Source organism: Macrotis lagotis, chromosome 3 (genome assembly GCF_037893015.1).
Source record: "Macrotis lagotis isolate mMagLag1 chromosome 3, bilby.v1.9.chrom.fasta, whole genome shotgun sequence".
Classification (NCBI taxonomy): Eukaryota; Metazoa; Chordata; class Mammalia; order Peramelemorphia; family Peramelidae; genus Macrotis; species Macrotis lagotis.
The window spans coordinates 29179552-29191707 of record NC_133660.1 but is presented as its reverse complement, the minus strand read 5'-3'; positions in this window follow the sequence as shown (position 1 = coordinate 29191707).

Sequence of the window (12156 nt, the reverse complement as noted above, 5' to 3'; positions counted from 1 at the left end):
AAAATCATTTGTGGATAGACATCTATAAAAACAACCATCAATCCAGCTGAACAAAATCAAAGGCCCAATCCCATCCTTCTATGGGAAGTAACTGGGTCAAGTCTGAACATTTCTTTCTGTAGGTCCAGCCTCAAGCACAATGCTATATTCCACTAAACAATCAGACCCACAGTCTAAATATCTTGAGAAATAGAACCTAGAACTTTGTCTAAAACCTTTAAATAAAAAAATCTTGTTCATCAAAAAACTTATCTATCCACTACTTATACATCTGTATATACCTTTTATCTGAAAATGTATTTGTGGATATTATTTTGTTTCAGTCATTTCTAACTCATCATGATCTCATTTGGTATTTTCTTGGCAAAAACTCTAGAGTTGTTTGCCATTCCTTCTTTAGGAGAGGAAATTGAGGTAAATGGTATAAAGTAACCTGCCAGAAGTCACACAGCTAGTTAATATTTTAGACTAGAATTGAACTCAGGCCTTCCTGGCTTCAGACCTGATACTTTAGCCACTGTACAACCTAGCTGCCATTTGCAGATATATGTATTTGTATATATGTATATATGCCCATTTGTCCAAGGACAGTTTTCTATTTGGTGAATAAGTCATCCCACTTCTATGTGACAGCTTTAAAATACTAGGGCAGTTATATGGCACAGTGAATAGAGTACTAACCTTGGATTCAGGACGATGGGAGTTCAAATCCAACTTGAGACACTTGACTTTTACTATCTGACCTTGGACAAGTCACTTAATCCTCATTGCCTCACATCCAGGACCATCTCCAGTTGTCTTGATTCATATCTGGTCACTGAACCCAGATGGCTTTAGAGGATTTAGTGTGATTCAGCACAGCCCCCCACCACTCAAATTCAATTCATGTGCTTTTTCATGGCATCACTTCCCTGATATTGTGCTCTTTCGAAAATGAAGGGCAAACATATTATTATTATTATTAATAATAATAATAATAATAATAACAATAATACTAGATGTCAGACATATTCATACATAATTAGTTATAGAGATAAGGAGGACATCCTAAGCTAGCTGGTAAAACTCCTCCATTTTACATATCAGGAAAGTGAGGTCTTTGAAGGATTAACCTTAATCATATAAGTAAAAATAGTCAGGGTTGAGAAGTGAACTCAGGTCCTCTGACTCCAAAGCTAGTTTCCCTTGCACTCTATTTCTCTTAAGTTTTCTTTTCCCCTGGCTAAATATCTAATTTCTTTAAGTCATCCTCATAAGAAAATATCTACAGAACTTTTACTACTCCAGTTATCCTTCTTCAGATACATTTCAAAAACATCAATTCTTTTTCTAAAAGGTGATGCCAAGATCTAATCCTCTTATTTCATGTGTGATCAGACTCATGTGAAGAACAAAGCATCTATCAGTTCATTAGTATTGTATATGGTTTCTCTTAATATTGATAGAGATTATGGTAGGGTTTTTGATTTCCCTATGGGACATATTGCTAACACAACGAGTTTGCCATCCACTAAGAAGATGGCATCTTCTTTTTACCTATATCTTGTAAAGTTTATTGTGGGGAGGAGAACTCATATGGAGATCATTTTAGATCCTCATGCTATTACCCAATGTGTATTAAAATCCCTTCAAACTTTGTGGCATCTGAAAATTTCAGAAACATATTATCCATGTCTACATGAAAGTCAGTGAGTGATTCCTCTCTTTCTCAATGTAAGAGAAAATTTCATAATAATTAGGGAGACCCAAAGTGAATTGTACCTCCCTGGATTTATGACAGGGATCAAAAAGATTCTTGTGTGCTGATCATCTGTTACTTGATTTATAGATGAGTTTCTTATTAATGCATATGAAGAACTAGATGTCTATAGAAGTCCATTCCAACATGTTTTTTCTGTGATTCTAGATGCTCCTGTGATTAGGTCATATTTTCTCATTGATAAGATAAGTGGAAAACCATATGTCACCCCCTCCACTTCATTAACCCATGATATATATATAGAGAGAAATGACACTGTCACTTAAGAAAATGGAAGGAGCAGCTGGAACTGGTCAGATGAATGGCAAAGAAAAATACTTTGAATGTGCTATACTTTCAAAGGTAATCAGAGATTAATTTTTCAAGGTATATCAAAGCTGTGAAAGGAAATAAATTTTAAAAATAAAAATAATCACATGAAAGACTCTTCCATTTGTACTCTAGCAAAAACATCCTCTATGATACAGTTCTTAATAGCATAAATAATATGAAATGAAGAGGAGGGAAAACATCAAACATACATGTTAAAAAAAACAAGAGAAATTATGCTGAATCATAGCAATTATTAGTAAGTACAAGGTAACACAGTTCCACAAAACTATAATGACATAAATAATATGTGCATTTCTAAGATGTAATTTTGCACAACCTTATAACCTTTTATGATAGTGACAAAAAATACTGGTCATTATAAGAATATATCGTAAAGCTTTTCAAGGGACTGAGACAGAGAAAAAAATCAAATAGGTGAAAGTAGAGATAATTTAATATTTTAAAACCAGTCAGTCAAAAAGTATTTCTTAAACATCATGTGCCCCACAATGTGCTAAACACTGGGCAAGTAGGAGCAAAGATACAGTTCTTGAAATAGAGGAATTCACAATCTAATGGGGAAGACATGTAAGACTCACATAGCCTCACAAGATCCATAGAGTCTCCCAAATTTTAAGTTTAAATTGGATTTTCTCTGAAAACACTCTCTATTCAGAATAAATTGGCAGCTAGAAATGACTATACTGAAATGAAATTTAGTTTAAGGCAAAGTCATTCATATCAAGAAAAAAATGAAAAACAAATTACAGAGATCTTTTTTCTTTGTCTACTCAACTAGATGTTAATATGTTGAAGGTGTTGGAATGATGGCAGAATTTAGGATCCTGTCTCAGCCCTGCTGTGCCCTAGCATAGAACTTCCTGGGGACAAGATTCTTCTTCTTTTGCCTTCTTAAGATCCCCTTCCTGAGGAAAAGTACATTATTAAGAGCACTGGATCTGGTCTCAGACACTTAATAATTACCTAGCTGTGTGGCCTTGGGCAAGCCACTTAACCCCATTTGCCTTGCAAAAACCTAAAATAAAAAAAGAGCACTGGAATTGTATTCCAAGAGGGTAGATACAATGGTAGGCTTTGCCATTCCCTCCCTATATGAGTTTGTTTACATGATCCAGTTTCTGAGCTTCATTTTCCTTGTCAATAAAGTGATAGAGGTTTATATAGATGACCTCCAATGTCTCTTCAAGCTCAATATCTAAGATTCTGACTGTATAAGCATTGTTGTGAGTCCTGCAATACTTTTCAGATCTTTGTGTTAAACAAGATACTCTTATGCATTTTAAAAATGCCTCTCCACCATTCTAAAACTGCCATCTTAAAGGTCTTTGGACTGTTTATAACTCAGGATTTGGAAGATATTTTTCAATCTTGCAGTTAGAGACAATCTTGCTAGCCCAAATGGTTTGAACAAGAAGTCAAGGATATCACTGTTATATTTGTTTACTCTATTTTATTACAAGTTCCATCAATAAAACTTTGTGGGTAGGGAGTATCTTTGACCCAATAACTGTGCAATTAAATCTATTTGCATCCAATTTCTCCAACCCCCAAACTATTATTATTTTAGAGACAGAAGAGATAGCTGAATTATATAAATCTTTGTAAATTTTTAATTTAGAGTGTATAAATAAAATTGAAATGTTCAAAAGTCCATAATGGAAGTTCTCCCTCTCTCTCCTTTTCTCTCTGTCTGTCTCTGTCTCTGTCTCTGTCTCTGTCTCTGTCTCTGTCTCTCTCTCTCTCTCTCTCTCTCTCTCTCTCTCTCTCTCTCTCTCTCTCCTCTATCTTCTCTCCTCTCCCTTTCTCTCTAATTCTCTCACATACACAAACACACACACACACACACACACACACACACACACACACACACACACACATACACACACAAACAGAGAATGTTGGCTCCACAGAAGCACTTCACAGTTTACAACTACAGACCAGATGGAAACAAATGTCATTTTTGTATACATTTAACTATTTTCAAGTTTTATTTGCTCAGTGATTTAATGTTACTCATTTCTTAATCATCAACTAAGCTATAATGTTAACATAAGCGAGTTAAAGTGAATGCACTCTCTGGAATCTCTCATTTGCTCAGTCACATGTGGCATTGGTCCAGAAATCATAGACAAAAGAGGAGAGACATTCCAGGTGCCAAAATTAGAAGCTTTTTTCTGCTCAAAAAGATTATATGGTCAATATACTGGCAAAACACTCTTATTAATCAAAGGCATAATTGCATTCTCTTTAGTCCTTAATGTACCTGCTTTCTAATGTCATTTTCCATGTATAAAACTTGGTTTCAGGATTGTATTTCCTCCTGTTCCTTGTGTTAATGTGTTTCATGCTAATATCTCTGATAATTCTCAGTAAATTGCCCTGTTCTCCACCAATAGTAAACTTTCATTTTGTTTTTTTTCTCATGTGTAGAATCTCTTATTGATCCCTTTGCCACAAGACTCCTCTCACTATAATTTTTTCTCCATTCAGATGCTAAAGTGATTTTCCTAAAATGTAAATCTGACTGTTTCACCCCTCTATTCAATAAACTTCAGTTGTTCCCTATTATCTCTAAGATCAAAGTATTTTATTTGGCCTGTAATCTTCACAAATGGGACCTGTAGTATTTTTCTAGTTTTATTGCACATTACTCCCAACCACATATTGTATGAAGGAAGTGAACTGACCTTTTAACTGTTCCTTAGACACAACACTCGAGCTTCTTTCTCCATGCATTTTTCACCAGCTGTTCATCATGCTTATAATGTATTCCTTCTTCATTAACAACTCAAAATCATGTTTCCTACAAGAATAAATCCAGTTGCTAATTTTTACATGAAGTCTTTCCTGTATTGTTTTTCTTGAACCTTCTTTACCAAGATATCCCTACCAAGGATATATATACATATATGTGTGTGTATACATACATACAAGCATATAGACAGATAGATAGAAATATATATGGATAGATAGATGGATAGGGAGATAGATAGATAGATATTTAAAACACAGAAAGCATAAAGTCTTACTGTTAGACCCCTATGTTCTTTGAGGGCAAATATTGTTTCACTGCTGCAATTATGTGCCTAATATATATTTGACACAGAGGAGATGATTAATAAATGTTTGCTACTTAACATTGATACTTTATTTCTTAAGGTCAATAATATCATTTAGATTCTTTCTTCAATTTTCTCAAAAATAAATATTTCATTGTATAGGAGAACCTGCTTACTTGAGATACATTCTTAATAGACATGTTACTAGGTCAAAAAAAGAATTCCTTAATGTTCTCAGGATACTTGAAAACTATTTACTTCAATTTTTGGATCAATTTACAGCCTCTATTGATGGATTAGTTAGGACTATAACTATTTTTTTCCTTTCCCAATCTACATCTCAATTTGTTGTTTAATATATATTACACACACACACACACTTATTACTCTGCTGAACTAATTTTTTACTCTATGCTTCTATGATCCTTTATTAAATTCAATCTTATTGCATTATGGTTTGAAAGGGATGATTTTAATATTTCTGAAATTTGGTTAGGTTCCTCTGCCTTAATACATGACTAATTTTTGTGAAAATGCTATGTAAATCTTTGAAAAAGGTATTTGATTTCCATTCAGCTTTCACCAGAGGATTATCATATCGAGATTTTCTATGATTCTATTCATTTCCTTATCTCCTTTGTTGTTTTTTTTTTTATTTTATGGTAAGATTGCCTTAACATTGAGAGGGAAAAGTTGAGATGCTCATTAGAATAGAATAGTCTTTTTAATCCTGTAATCATTAAACATACCTCTTAGAATATGGTTGCTATGCCATTTGGTGCATATGTATTTTATTATTGATAGTGCCTTTCTTTTTCAAGTGTGTTTCTTGTAATCAATATATTGTTGGATTCTGGTTTTTTAATCCATTCTTTTATGCACCTCTTTTTATATAAATTCATCTAATTATCATTTATACTTAAGATTTCGATTGCCAATGGAACACACACACACACACACACACACACACACACACACACACACACACACAAACACACTCATATATATTTAATTGTTTGGTTCTTGTCCTTTGTTATCAAAGAAGACCAGAATGACATCACTATGTCTGAGGCAAATTACCATGTGTCAGACTGTGACTGATCAGACCAATACAAGCTCAGAATGCTCTACCACAGATCAGGAAGAAATAGTCCATGTGAACACCTGGGGTGCTTATTCTAATCTTACATATGTTGTGTTTTCATTGAGCTGCTTTAATTCTGCCTTCCTCATAGGGTACAGCACTCTTTCTGGGGGGTCCTGTGCCAGTGTCTCCATGCGGTACAATCAATTCTAAAGTTCTTCAGAGAGACCTTCAGGGTGTAGTGGTATTGCTTCTTCTGACCTCCCCCCTCCCCCATGAGTGCTTTCCCTTTTGAGTTCTTCCTCAAATAGTCTTTATGGGGACCATACTTTTGGAATTCTAACAACATGCCTAGTCCATCCAAGTTACATTTTCTGTATTAATGTTTGAATTCTTGGCAATTTAGCTTGAGAAAGGACTTCAATGTCTGGGTATCTTCTCCTGCCAGGTGATCTTCAGAATCTTTCTAAAACAATTTAAATGAAAGCTATTCAATTTCCTAACATGGTGCTGGTAGACTATCCAGGTTTTGCAGGCCTACAGAAATGAGGTCAGCATAATGGCTCTGTAAACCTTGTTTGGTAATTAATCTTCCTCTTCTCTCTCATACTTTCTTCTAGAGTTTCCCACATACTGAGCTAGCTCTGGCAATGCATTTGTCAACTTCAATATCAAAGTGTATCTTACTGGAAAGGACACTGTCAAGAAAGTGAACTTGTCCACAGTATGCCAATCTCTGAAAGCTGCTCATTCTTTTTCTGCTCCACTGATGCCACCCATGGGCTCAGATTTTCTTCCAAGTTAACAGCAAACTGTTCCCATTCAGAGAAGCATTTTTATCCCTTGACAATTTTTGCATATAATTAATGTATATATGTATATGAAAGTTCTATCATCTTTGAATCAATTTAGATATGAGTGATGTTAAATGTTGCTCATCCCTTCATCATTTTACCTTACACTGTAAAACCTCTTCTTCATATATCTCTTTTTTATGAGATAATTTAGGCCCATTCTTCTCCCATGTTGTCCCTCTTTCTATCCTATCCATTTTTACATTATTACAACATAGTCAACTAGATTTTCTATCCTCCTTCCATGTGGAATGCTTCAACTGCCCTAATAATGATAAAGATCTTAGAAATTATGTCTCATTTTCCCAAATAGAAATATAAACAATAACATTATTGTGTTCTTTTTTATTTCTCTTTAAAGGTTACCTTTTACTCTTTCCCTTGATTCTTTTATTTGCAAGTCAAATTTTCAGCTCTGGTCTTTACAGCAGAAGTGTTTGAAACTCCTCTATTTCATTAAATATCCATGTTTTTCCTTGAAGGATTGCATTCCGTTTTGATGGAAATGTTTTTCTTGTTGTAACACTAGTTCTGTTCTCTTCTAGAATAGCTTTTTTTAAGCCCTCTTCACCTTTAATGATGTAGTTGCTAAATCTAGATTGGAACTCCATTGTATTATGTTTGCTTTTTGGTTATTGAAGAATATTCTTTTGGAGCTGGTTTTTCATCTTGAAATATCTTTCATGGGGTGTGTAGTGGATTTTTTCACTTTTTATTTTGCCCTCTTGTTATAGGATATCAAGTCAGTTTTCCTTGAAAAGTTCTTGAAATATTATGTCTAGGCTCTTCTTTTGATCATGGATTTCAAGTATTGCATTAATTATTAAATTATTTCTCCTTATTCTATGTTCAGGTCAGTTGTTTTTCCAATAAGCTTTTAATTCTTTTTTATTTTTGTTGAGAATTTTAAGATTTACAAAGTGATTTGCATTTATCATCTCTTTTGAGTTTTACATCACCCCCTGGTTATGACTCTTCTTTTTTTCCCAATAGATATTTTATGTTATTTTTCCAATTACATGTTATAAAAATTTTTCAACATTCATCCACTTGCATATGCATATTTGTAAGTCACATAATTTCCTTCCACACTCCCTTCCCAACCCTTCTTCCCTCAGTGGCAGTCTGGTGAACATTATATACATATATATATATATATATATATATATATATATATATATATATATATATATATTTGTGTTTATCATGTTTACATATTGGTCATTTTCAATACGAGGAATTAGTACTAAACGAAAAGAAAGAAAACTATGAGATAAGAAGGAAACACAGAGAAATTTTTAAAAAGTTAATATAGTGCTCATTCAGATTCTAAAGGGTTTTTTGGTTTGTTTGTTTTTTATTTTTGCTTTGTTTTTCTTCTTCTGGAAGTAGCATTGCCCATAACAGGTCTTCCAGGTTTGTCTTAACTCTCTGAGCTGCTGAGAGGAGTTACATCCACCAAGGTTGATCAACTAACAATGTTGTTGTTAGTATGTACAATGACCTCTTGGTTCTGCTCCCTTCTAGCATTAATTCCTGTAATTCATTACATACTTCTCTAGTCCAACCATTCATGATTTCTTTTTTTTTATTTTTTTTTAAGTTTTTTTGCAAGGCAAATGGGGTTAAGTGGCTTGCCCAAGGCCACACAGCCAGGTAATTATTAAGTGTCTGAGACTGGATTTGAACCCAGGTACTCCTGACTCCAGGGCCAGTGCTTTATCCACTGGGGCACCTAGCTGCCCCCCATTCATGATTCCTTATAGAAAAATAGAACTCCAGAACATTCATATATAATAACTTGTTCAGTCATTCCCCAATTAATGGGGGTTTCCTCAGTTTCCAATCTTTGCCACTGCAAAAAAGGTAGCTATGAATATTTTGGAACATGAGGAACTTTCCAATTTTTTAATGATTCCTTCTGGATATAGGTCTATTATTGGCATTATCGGTCAAAGGGTATTATCAATTTTATTGTTTGGGGACATAGTTCCATGTTGCTCTTCAGAATGGTTGGATTATTTCACAATTCTAACAACAATGCATTAATGTCCCAATCCTCCAACATAGATCATTTTCCAATTTTGTCATCTTAGCCAATCTGATAGATGAGGAGTGGTACTTCAAAGTTGTTTTGATATGCATTTCTCTAATCAGTAATGACTAGGAACATATTTCATATGATTATATATAATTTTTATTTCTTCATTTGAAAACTTCCTGTTCATATAGTTTGACCATTTATCAATTGGTAATGACTTCTAACCTTATATATTTGATTCAATTCCAAGACCTTTATCAGAACCCATAGCTGTGAAAACTGTCTCTCAGCTTTCTATTTTTCTTCTAATCATGGAAGCATTGGTTTTATTAGTGCAAAATCTTTTTAATTTAATATAATCAAAATCACACATTTTGAAATTTATAATGTACTCTATTTCTTGTTTGGTCATAAACTTCTGTCCCTTCCATGGATCTGGCAGAGTATTTCTTGATATAATAATTATAAGCCCTATATCCATTTTTACATTATTTTGGTATAGGGTGTGAGATGTGGGTCTATGATTAGTGTTTGCCATACTATTTTCCAGTTTTCCCCAAAATTTTTGTCAAAGAGTGAGTTTTTATGCCAGAAACTAATGTCTTTAGGTTTGTCAAATAGTAGATTATTATAATCATTTACTACTGTTCCTTTTGAATCTAGACTGGTCCATTATTCTATTTCTTAACAGTGGCAGGCAGTTTTGATAACTACCTCTTTATAATATAGTTTTAGATCTGGTAGAGTAAGAGCACCTTCTATTGCATTTTTTTTCCTCAGTTCCCTTGATATTCTTGACATTTTGTTGTTCCATGTAAATTTTAATCACTATTTTTTCCAGCTCAGTTAAATAATTCTTTGGTAATTTGATTGATAAGTTATGAACAAGTAATTTAATTTGGGTAGAATTGTCATTTTTACTATATTAGCTTAACCTAATCAAGAGCAATTGACATTTTTTTCAATTATTTAGATCTGACTTTGTGTGAAAAGTATTTTGGAGTTGTGTTCATAAATTTTCTGGATTTGTCTTGGGAGGTAGATTCCCAAGATTTAATGTTTTCTGTGTTTACCTTAAATGGAATTTCTCTTTCCATCTCTTGTCCATGAACTTTGTTGTTCACAAATAAATGCTGATAATTTATGTGAGTTTATTTTATATCCTGTCACATTACTGAATTTGTTAATTGTTTCAAGTAGGTTTTTAGATAATTTTCTTGGTTTCTCTAAGTATACCATAACATCCTCTGCAACGAGTGAAAATTTCGCTTCCTCATTGCCAATTCTAATTCCTTAAACTTCTTTTTCTTCTTTTTTTTGTTAAAGCTAATATTTATAATGTTAGATTGAATAGTCATAGTGATAATGGACATCCTTGTTTCATTCCTGATCTTATTGTAAATGTTCTTAGTTTATCCCCATCACATATAATATTTGTTGATGGTCTTAGATACTGCTTATTACTTTTAGGAAAACTCCATTTCTTCCTATACTCTCTAGTGTTTTTAATAAGAATGGAAGTTGTATTTTTTCCACAGGCTTTTTCAGCATCTATTGAGATAATTATATGATTTCTGTTGGTTTTCTTACATAATTGTTCAATTATATTGAATGTTTTCCAAATATTGGATCTTCCCTGCCTATCTAGTATAAATCCTATCAGATCACAGTATATTACCCTAGCAAAACCTTATTGTAATCTCTTGGCTATAATTTTATTTGAGATTTTGATATCAATGCTCATTAGGGATATTGGTATAATATTCTTTGTTTCAGTTCTTCCTGGTTTACTATCAGTACCATATTGGTGCCATAAAAGGAATTTGGCAAAACTCCTTCTTCTCCTATTTTTTAAAGAGTTTTAGTTGATTTGGAATTAATAGTTCCTTAAATTTTTGGTAGAATTCACTTGTCAATCCATCTGGACCTGCCTGGAGATGTTTTCTTATGGAGTTTATTGATGGTTTCTTCAATTTCTTTTTTCTGAAATGGGGGTTATTTAAGTATTTTATTTCCTCTTTTGCTAATCTAGGCAGTTCGTATTTTTATTAAATACTCATACATTTCATTCAAACTATTAAATTTATTGGCATAAAATTGGGCAAAGTAGCTATGAATTATCTCCTTAATTTATTCCTCATTGGTAGTGATTTCACCCTTTTCACATTTTATACTGGTAATTTAGTTTTCTTCTTTATTTTTTTAAATCAGATTAACCAAAGATTTATCTATTTTATTGTTTTTTTTTTTCATAAAACCAACTCAGTTTTATTCATTAGGTCAATAGTTCTGTTTTTCTTTCAATTCTGTTAATCTCTCCTTAGATTTTCAGAATTTCTAATTTGGTATTTAATTAGAGATCACTAATTTGTCCTTTTTTGAACTATTTTAGTTGCATACTCAATTCATTGATCTCTTTATTTTATTCATTTGAGCATTTAGAAATAAAAATTTCTCTTAAAATTGCTTTTCCATCAATTTTGGTATGATGTCTCATTGTTATCATTTTCTTAGATGAAATGATTGATTATTTTTTATTATTTGTTGTTTGATCCATTGTTTCCTTAAAATTAAGTTATTTAGTTTCCAATTAATTTTTTATTTATCTTTCCATGGCCCTTTATTAATGTTATTTTTATTGTATCATGATCTGAATAGTATGCAATTATTATTTCTGCCATTCTGTGTTTGATTGTATGGATTGTATGCCCTAGGACATGGTATAGGTGCCAAGAACTACACAGAAAAAGGTCTATTCTTTTTTATGTTCATTCAGTTTTCTCCAGAGAGCTATCATATCTAAGTTTTTGAAGACTATTCATCTTCTTAACTTCCTTCTTGTTTATTTTGCAGTGAGATTATCTAGTTCTAAGAGAGGGTGATTGAGGCCCCAATTATTATAGTTTTGTTGTCTATGCTTCCTTGTAATTCATTTAGTTTCTTCTTTAAGAATTTGGATGCTATACCACCAGGAGCATATATGTTTAATAATGATGTAACCTCAATGTCTAGAATGTCTTTTAATA